We start from the raw sequence: 8213 nt of genomic DNA, 5'->3' as shown, positions 1-8213 counted from the left end.
GATTATTGCCTTCAATAACGTGAAAATTGAGAAGGGGATATTTTTGCCCTCCCTGTTTTGCTCTAGCATTAATTGGAGCTACAAAGTTCATCAAGGAGTTGGAACATCTCTCCAGTGCGGATAGGCTGGGGGAACTGGGCCTGCTCAGCCTTGAGATGATTTGAATCAGGACCTCATGAATGCCTGTAAGTGTCTGAAGGGAGGGTGTCAGGAAGATGGATCCAGGCTCTTGGTGATGCTGAGCAATAGGAGAAGAGGCAATGGGCAGAAACTGCTGCACAGAAGTTCCGCCTGAACATGATGAAAAGATTCTTTGTGCACTGGAACAGGTTACTCAGAGAGGTTGTGGAGTCTCACTGGGGATATTCCAGAACTCTCTGGACACAGTCCTGTGCCACATGCTGTAGGAGGACCTTGCTTGAGCAGGAAGGTTGGACCAAATGACCCACTGTAGTCCCTTCCAAACTGATTCATTCTGTGCTTCTGTACTTCTGTAATTATTCAGCATAAATCTGTTGCATATTTTGTTCACGTTGGCTTTTTGGCAGTAATGTAGACTTCTTAATAACAGTTCACTGCTATTTAAATTCACTATCTGTTGCTAATTAAAACAATTGGTTTATTGTCACGAAAGAAAATTGTGCTGCAGATGCTAGTGAGCTGCAATCTTCACTAACTGAGGGGATGGGTTTACAAGCAGGAACACTTAATGCCAGGTCCAAGCAGTTCTAATTGGGATTAGCCTTTAAGTATTTACACCCACACATAAGCTTAGGTGGAGTTAGAGGGGAGCACATTCAGCAAAGTATCCATAAATCAACAGATGAAAACAAACAAAAAATGTTAGAAACCATTTTCTTAACTATAACATTTATGTGCTGCCCAAAGTAGCCTAAGTAAGCTACGAATTACAATTGCGTTTGTGGTTTATTTGTTTTTATGAATTTGCCTATCTGAGTATCTTACAATTTTTTGTGAACTAACAAATATTGCCCCCAGACAGGACCAGTGAGAAGCAAGAGATTACTTATAATGATGAAACAGTGCATTTCACTGCTTTAAACCATTTATACTTAAACATACACATCTAGAAAGTGTACTTAATTACTTCATCTGATTGGCAATGGCATTAAGTGTTCCTGCTTGTAAATACATCCTCTCACTGAAGGTTGGAGCTCATTAGTTTCTGTAACAGGATTTTCTTTTGTGACAATAAACCAGATCATTTTAATTAGCAGCAGATAATGAATTTAAACTGTAGTGAACTGTTTCTAAAGAAGTCTCAGTTTCTGCCAAAAACCCAACCTGAATGAAATATGCGACAGATTTGTGACTGAATAATTAATAGTAAAATAAAACAGCGAGCGGAAAAAAAATCTGGTACAGCCCTTCTCGGTTTTTTTGGGTTATTAAGGGGAACTAATACTTAGAATCTGGCACAGACATACTTCCAATTAAGAGAAATACAGGGAGAAAAGAAAATAAGTCATAGCTAGAGAAGGTGCTAATAAACTGAACAGCAAAAAGCCATGTAAGAATGTGTGCTAACATGAATCTGATCTGATGCTTTGATTGTGTGCTTTAATTACGGTTGCTTTAGCTGGAGTTGTACCAGGCAGTTTATTTTCATTTTTGAGTCTGCACACATCATTTATTTTATGTGCCACTCTTCATCAAGTAGACATCAGTTAAGGTTATGCTATAGTTGGCACTATTTTCCTACCAGAGATAGAACATAACTTTTACTGTTAAGGTGTGTCTTTAATGTCAGTTGAAAACAAATTCTGAAATAGCCTAAATGGAAGGAGAGGGAAAGCAGGTTATGTGGAGTGCAAAAGATTGTTTCAATGGCTTAAGGTATGTGTCCTGGGTTGCAATGTATTCTATTACCATCCCCATCAGCCGTTGAAATCAGGTGGGGCAGTGTTTCCTTGCCTCCTCCCCCCAGACTATCTTGCTGTTAATGGCCCATCATTGTCCTGCCGCATGACTCATAGATAACTCCCTCTGGACTATCATCTGTTAATGAGCCCAATCAACACTTGGCCTCATGACTCATTACCCCATTGTGAGATGCTCCACCCAGAGGGAGGAACCAAGCATCCCAGCGTGGATATAAGCTGAGGCTGAACACCAGAGACAAGGCCTTTCCACTGGATTTCCAGAGGACAGGAGCTACACAGCCACCACTGGACCTTCTGAGGAAGAGCAGACCCTCTTTTCTACAGGATCACTGCTTCAGAGGACTGCAGCCACCATTCTAGCAGACTGCTACCACCACCCTGCCTAACAGGGACTCAGGTTGTATCTTGACTCTGTCAGTTTGAACCAGTGTTTTCTTTTAGTTTTTTTTTCTTTCCTTTTCTTTAACTTCCCCATTAAATTGTTATTCTGACTTGGTGCCTCCCACTGGTTTGTTTTCAAACTAGTACAGTATGTCAAGGACTGACCTGGTTTTTCACAGTGAAGGAGCCGATTGAATGCAGTGCCATATCTATCCCAGTCTCCATGGGTCTCTGTGGCTGTGTGAAGGCTGAGAAGTAAATTTTTTGAAAGATTCTGAAAGAATAGTGGGGTTTTTTTTGGATTTGTTGTTTTTTTTTTTTTTAAGCATGTCCTTTTTATTTTTTTTATATGAACTTTTTTGCCCACTTCAGATTATCCAAAGTGATCAAATTATTGCCAGCATCTTAATATAGCTAGTAGTAGTTTTTTTATTGCCAAGAAGACAACGGAAGTGCACAGGCAGCAAGAAAATTTTTTTGTCTGCTACTCACTCAGAAGAAGGCTGCAATTATGAGGTATTTGCTTTAAAGCCATTTTCCCGAGGAGAAATGCCTGTCCCTTGTGACCAGTCAGAGCCAACACCTCTCACCTTACTCAGCAGACATTGGAAGCTGAACCTGCGAGGATAGAAAAGGTGGTAATGATTGTTCTATTTTTTGTTCTTAGAAGACAGAAGACCCATTTTCTTGGATGTATATTAGTGTGACAGTGTATTTTCCATTACCTTGGTAATAAGGGCATGCAGATAGGTACTGTTGTACCTTAGTGGCTCTAGGTTTAAGATACAGAAGAACCAGACTTCCCCTTTGCCATGCTGACAACAGGATCTACCAAGAGCAAGCAGTGTTTTGCTTTCCCACTGACGCCACCAACTTACCTTTTCTTCAAAAGAAAAAGAAGTACACAATGACTTTGAGTTTGTTTCTGACTGCAGAACAGAGGAAAAAGGGGGATCAGCAGAGAATGCAGTGATTAACTTAGCTGGAAATAAAGGGGGAATGCCTGGGGACAGTATACACATTGCAGGCAGACTGTGACCAATGAGCTATGAGATTTTCTTTCTTAATCCTGTCCATCTTTTGTCTAGTTGGGTTGTAGACTGTCAGAATGGACACAAGGCCATATCCACATATGCATAGCACTTGGTACTTAGAGAGTTCAACCATGTGTTCTCTTTATTCCTGTGTTATGTCTAAAAAACTAAACTGTAATGATCAAATATTAAAAGTAGGTTTTTAAAAATTTCTTACATCTTTAAAACAGATTCATGCAAGAGTTCATTGCATTAATCAAGATACATTTCCTTCTGATTTCTTGGAAGAAATCTGTACTGCCCATTAGACATTTTGCATTGTCAAGTTCAAGATCATTGCCAAAACCCATCCATTTTGCCTCCATGTGTACCATATTGCTCAGCTGCTTTGTGAAAACACCGAAGTTCATTTACTCTTAGCCATATTACTCTTCCATCAGTTTCCTTGTTTTCTGCTTGGGGTTTAAAACTCTTGCATTGAGTTGCTCCCTTACAGTCTCCATTATGTAATTTTTTTCCTCTGTTAATAAGTTTTTTGTTGTTTAAAGACCATTCTGTGGTTTTGTGTGTCTTGTTTTAAGATGGACTTTTAGGGTATGAAACCTTTTGTAAAGATCTATAAATAGTAAATACCCTGTGTTAACCATCTAATAAAGAGGAACAGACATTCCTGGAAAACACTGCTATTTAAGAAATACTAATCTACCATAATGGGTCCTCCACCTTTTGTCTCATCCCTGCAACTCTGCATTTCAGCAGTTCAGGTTTTCCTTGACATGATTTTTTACTTGTAAATGTATACAGAGGGTCTAACACATTTTGCTGTAGCATCAAAGAAGCCAGTAGGGTTATTACTTACAAGCTGTTCTATGGGGAGGGACTGAGGGAAGGGAAAGTCATTGATGGCTGGAAAACTGCAAAGTATGTGAGTTAAACTCAGGTATCAGCAGTAATTCCTTGCATATGCTCGACTTTACATTATGTCTCTTTGTGATTTTCCTCTTGCAGCAGTCATATTGAAGTTTTGTCAAGGGCCGTACTGGTTGAAGTGGATTTAACCATCTTGTTGTCTGCTGTCATGGAAGATGATTTTAATTGCTGGGTTTATATATCTTTCAATCAGAACGTGTCTTACAGATACACTTATGCTTTACACAGTGCAAAAATCCTACAGATTCTCTAGTTTGCACTGTCCTCCCCAGCGCTGGTTCTGTCTGTCGTTCAGGTATCTTGTCGGTCTTGTGCTCTAATGAGAGTGTGTCTACATGGATTACATCTTTTACTAGAATTTAAAACCAAAAATAAAATGCATACAGGAGGGAGCTACAGGACCTCTGGGTATACAGGCATAGACAAGCAGGTGCTATAAGCATTGAATTAAGAAGTCATCAAAAAGTTTATATCTATTTGCAAAACAGATACAAATAAAACACTTTTGGGGGAAAAAAGAAAACCAACCAAGCAAACCAACCAACCATCACTACCATCACCAAAAAAAGCCAACAAAAAGAGAAAACCAAACCAGGGTTTGTAATTTTAATGATAGACTAAATTATAAGTATTTCTGAGAAAATATTTTTTGTGGAAAAGAGTAATAAGATAATTTGAGAGTTGGTTCATTATGTTGTGGTTGATAAAATTTCTGCTCCCAAGCTGTGGGGAGATGAAGAACATCAGCTGCCACAACACTTGCTATGAAGTCATCTTCACAGTGTGGTGATAGCACCAGTTTTCAAGGCAGTTGTTCTTATGGTTGAAAGGCTTTCAGAGGCTGTTTTACAAATTGATGCCACCCATTTTTCTATGTAGGCATTTTCAATTTTTATGGGTTTTTTCCCCTGTTTATCTGAACAGGAAAAAATATTTAGGGCCTCTTCCTAATTCCGTATCTTTTGATAGTGGACAGTGAAAAAAATAGGCAGTACCAATTAAAATCGTTTGAGATATGTCTGAATTATTTCTCTTCAAAAGAATTAAAAATGGTTGAACTTGTACATTATTGTAAACACTCCACTCTTAGTGACAAAACTTCAGGCTTTTAGTAGACTACCTGAGGAGGATGCAGCACAGCCAGCTAACATGGCTGGTAGCAGGCACCAGATATTGTTAAGGAAAAGGGGAATCTGGCAGCCTGTAACCTCTGAGCGGCAGCAGTGAACAATGTTCCATGCCAGGACCTGTTCTTCCCACGGGGGGACCCACCCAGCTACTTTGCCCTGCTCTAAAGAGGCTCCTCATCACAGCAGAAGGTGCTGTCACAACCTGCCTGCGATTTCCTAAATTTTCCTGAAATTCTGGAATGTACTGTTTTTGGGGTTTTTTGCTTGTTTGTTGTGTTGTCCACTGTGGTGTGTTGCCATCGTTTCCCTGTCTCCCCCCCCCACCCCTGTCAGAATTGATGGCCTGAAGAACAGTTATTAAGTGGTGGCAAAAGACTGGCTTTAAAGAATGGTACTTGCTTATCTGCTTACTAATGATGGCAAATTCTTTTGCTTACAAATCGAGCAAATCCACTTCAGGAGTTTGAATGACAGTACAGAAAATTTTATAGAGTAGAACTAGACTCTGACAAGTTTTATTTAAAAGCCTTGATAATGTCTATCTCAGGACTTACTTGTAGATAGCTTTAATTTTTCTCAGCATATTTCCATTAAAATGCCTAAGTACATAAAAAACGTCTACCTCTGACCTTTCCCTCTTTTAGTCCTAGATAAAGGGCTGGATTACAGTCAAAAGGCATGTAATTTTTATACTACCAAATAAAGAAGTCAATAAAAGTTTTGTAATAGTAGATAAGCATATTTTTGCATGACATAAAACCGGAATGGTCTAAACAGTTAAAGCAAGGTGACAATTTTTATTTCTTAGTCTTACTGATAGTAATTATGTTTCATCAAAAACCTTTAATATTCCTAGCTGATACTTTAAAAATTTCACTTACTTTACTTAAAATATTTAAAGACTGAATATTGCTATTTGCCTTAGAAACCTGGGAATAGTACCAGATGCCTATTAATCTGTGGTGTACTGTAGCTACCCCTTCAAGTGCTATCTTTCTGAATGAGAAAAGCAAACAGCTCCTGAACTGCACTGAGAAAGTGATGTTCTTCTAAAACAGGATTTGTGCAGGAGCATATTCTAACTGGAGTTCTTTCCACTCTCTCATGTAGGGACAGACTCTACATTTCTACTACCCTCCCCCCCCGCCCCCCAAATTTTAAATTTTTTTTCTCTCCCCCTTTCTTTCTTCTTTTATTTTTTTCCTTTTTACTTTTCTTTTCTTTTCTTTTTCATCCCCCTTTCCCCCCCCCCATAATTCCCAGTCCTAAATTAAGTAGAAGAAACAATGCTTGGTTCTCCTAAAATGAAGCCATCCAGATAAACTGGCTGTTTCTTAGTCTTACAGCGAGAGCATGTTTGCTAAGTCTGTAGTGAAACATAATGATAGAATACATTTTCCTTCTCCCTCTGGGTCTCATTAATATCTGCAATTAGTTAAAATAGAAGACTTTACCATGGCCATATTTAGAGAGATTTCTTATTTCTCAGTGGTTTGAGATTCCTCCATCCTGTTTCCCCAAAACCTTAGTTATGTCGAATTAGCATCTCATGAAACAAGACTGTCTACTTTAATAGTGTTGCCCATCTTTGTTGTGTTTAAGCATGTTTTCCCTTGATGTATTATTTCAAAACCTTTTGATTGCCAAAGCCCTATGGAATTCAAGTAACCAAGACATTCACGACTCTCCTCAATTGTTCTTGGATGTCATCATTGCCTGTTTCCTTTGACTAATTTAGGGACAGTGATGCCACTGGAAGTCTTCATGCATGTAGCACAATAAATTAACAGAGTCCTCTGCGGGGAACATTGTGTCAACCACAAAGAAAAGGCAAAAATGCTTCATGCTCTTTCAGAACCAGCTGATACAGGTTTGCACAGCCTTCGGCAGGTTTTCAAAAGTCTGTTCTGTGGGAATATGAACTTGTCCCTTCCTCTGAGCTGGCTGTAGGTCCACTTTGAGTGGTAGGAGCAGGAGAGACTTTGTGGGAGGACCTTGCTTGTTCCCATCTACACGGAGTGTAGAAAGTGCTGGCACTGACAGAGCCTTGAGCAATCCAGGCACTGTCTGGCTCCTATAATGGTACCTCAAATTTAGGCATAATCCTTCCTATTGAAATGCACAGACTTATGCTTGTCACCCCTAAAATAAGAATAGTTAAGCCAAAGGCAGAAAGCTACGTAAAATAATCCAGAGAAGAAAATGACAAACCTTTGGGAAAAAAACCTTACCAAGTACAATCTTCTAATTTTCTGGAGTGTGCTTTACTCCACTAAGCACCCATTCACTTCCTCAATGCAGCAGGGCAGGGCTGACAGGTATTGCAAAACAAAACCCAGCAACTTTGTGTAGTCTGATACTTAGGGTCTCACTGCCAGAGGTGTGTCCTCTGGACTGCATACTTCTACCATGTACCTTATGCCAGCTCTAGTGCTAGTCAGAGCTCTCAGCACCGAGCTTGGTCATGAGTCAAGTGAGAATCTATTCCCACTCCTGCAAAGAGTCACATCTGTGTGCTGAGTAAGTGCACAGAGTAGTCAAGACGGTACCAAAGCCGCCTGTGAGATGGTAGGGCTGGATGAAGGGTGAGGGGGCAAAGTGCATTGAGAAAAAAGGGAGTTGAGCAGTTGCTAGGTAAACTGAGCTGCCCAAAGTGTGATGGCCTTGGTGCTCAGTGCACCCAAATGGGATCTGGTGGTACCGGTCACGAAGTCTTGTGCTTCTGAAGGGACAGAAATCATTCTCCTCTGTGTCTGGCAGTATTTTGGCCCATAGCCATTAGCCTGTAGGGTACTCTAAGTAAGAGTTTTACCTTCATGTGGCTGTAGTGTGTG

This window comes from Coloeus monedula (genome assembly GCF_965178545.1).
Source record: "Coloeus monedula genome assembly, chromosome: Z".
Taxonomy (NCBI): Eukaryota; Metazoa; Chordata; class Aves; order Passeriformes; family Corvidae; genus Coloeus; species Coloeus monedula.
The sequence above is the reverse complement of the archived record's forward strand: the minus strand, read 5'-3'. Positions refer to the sequence as shown.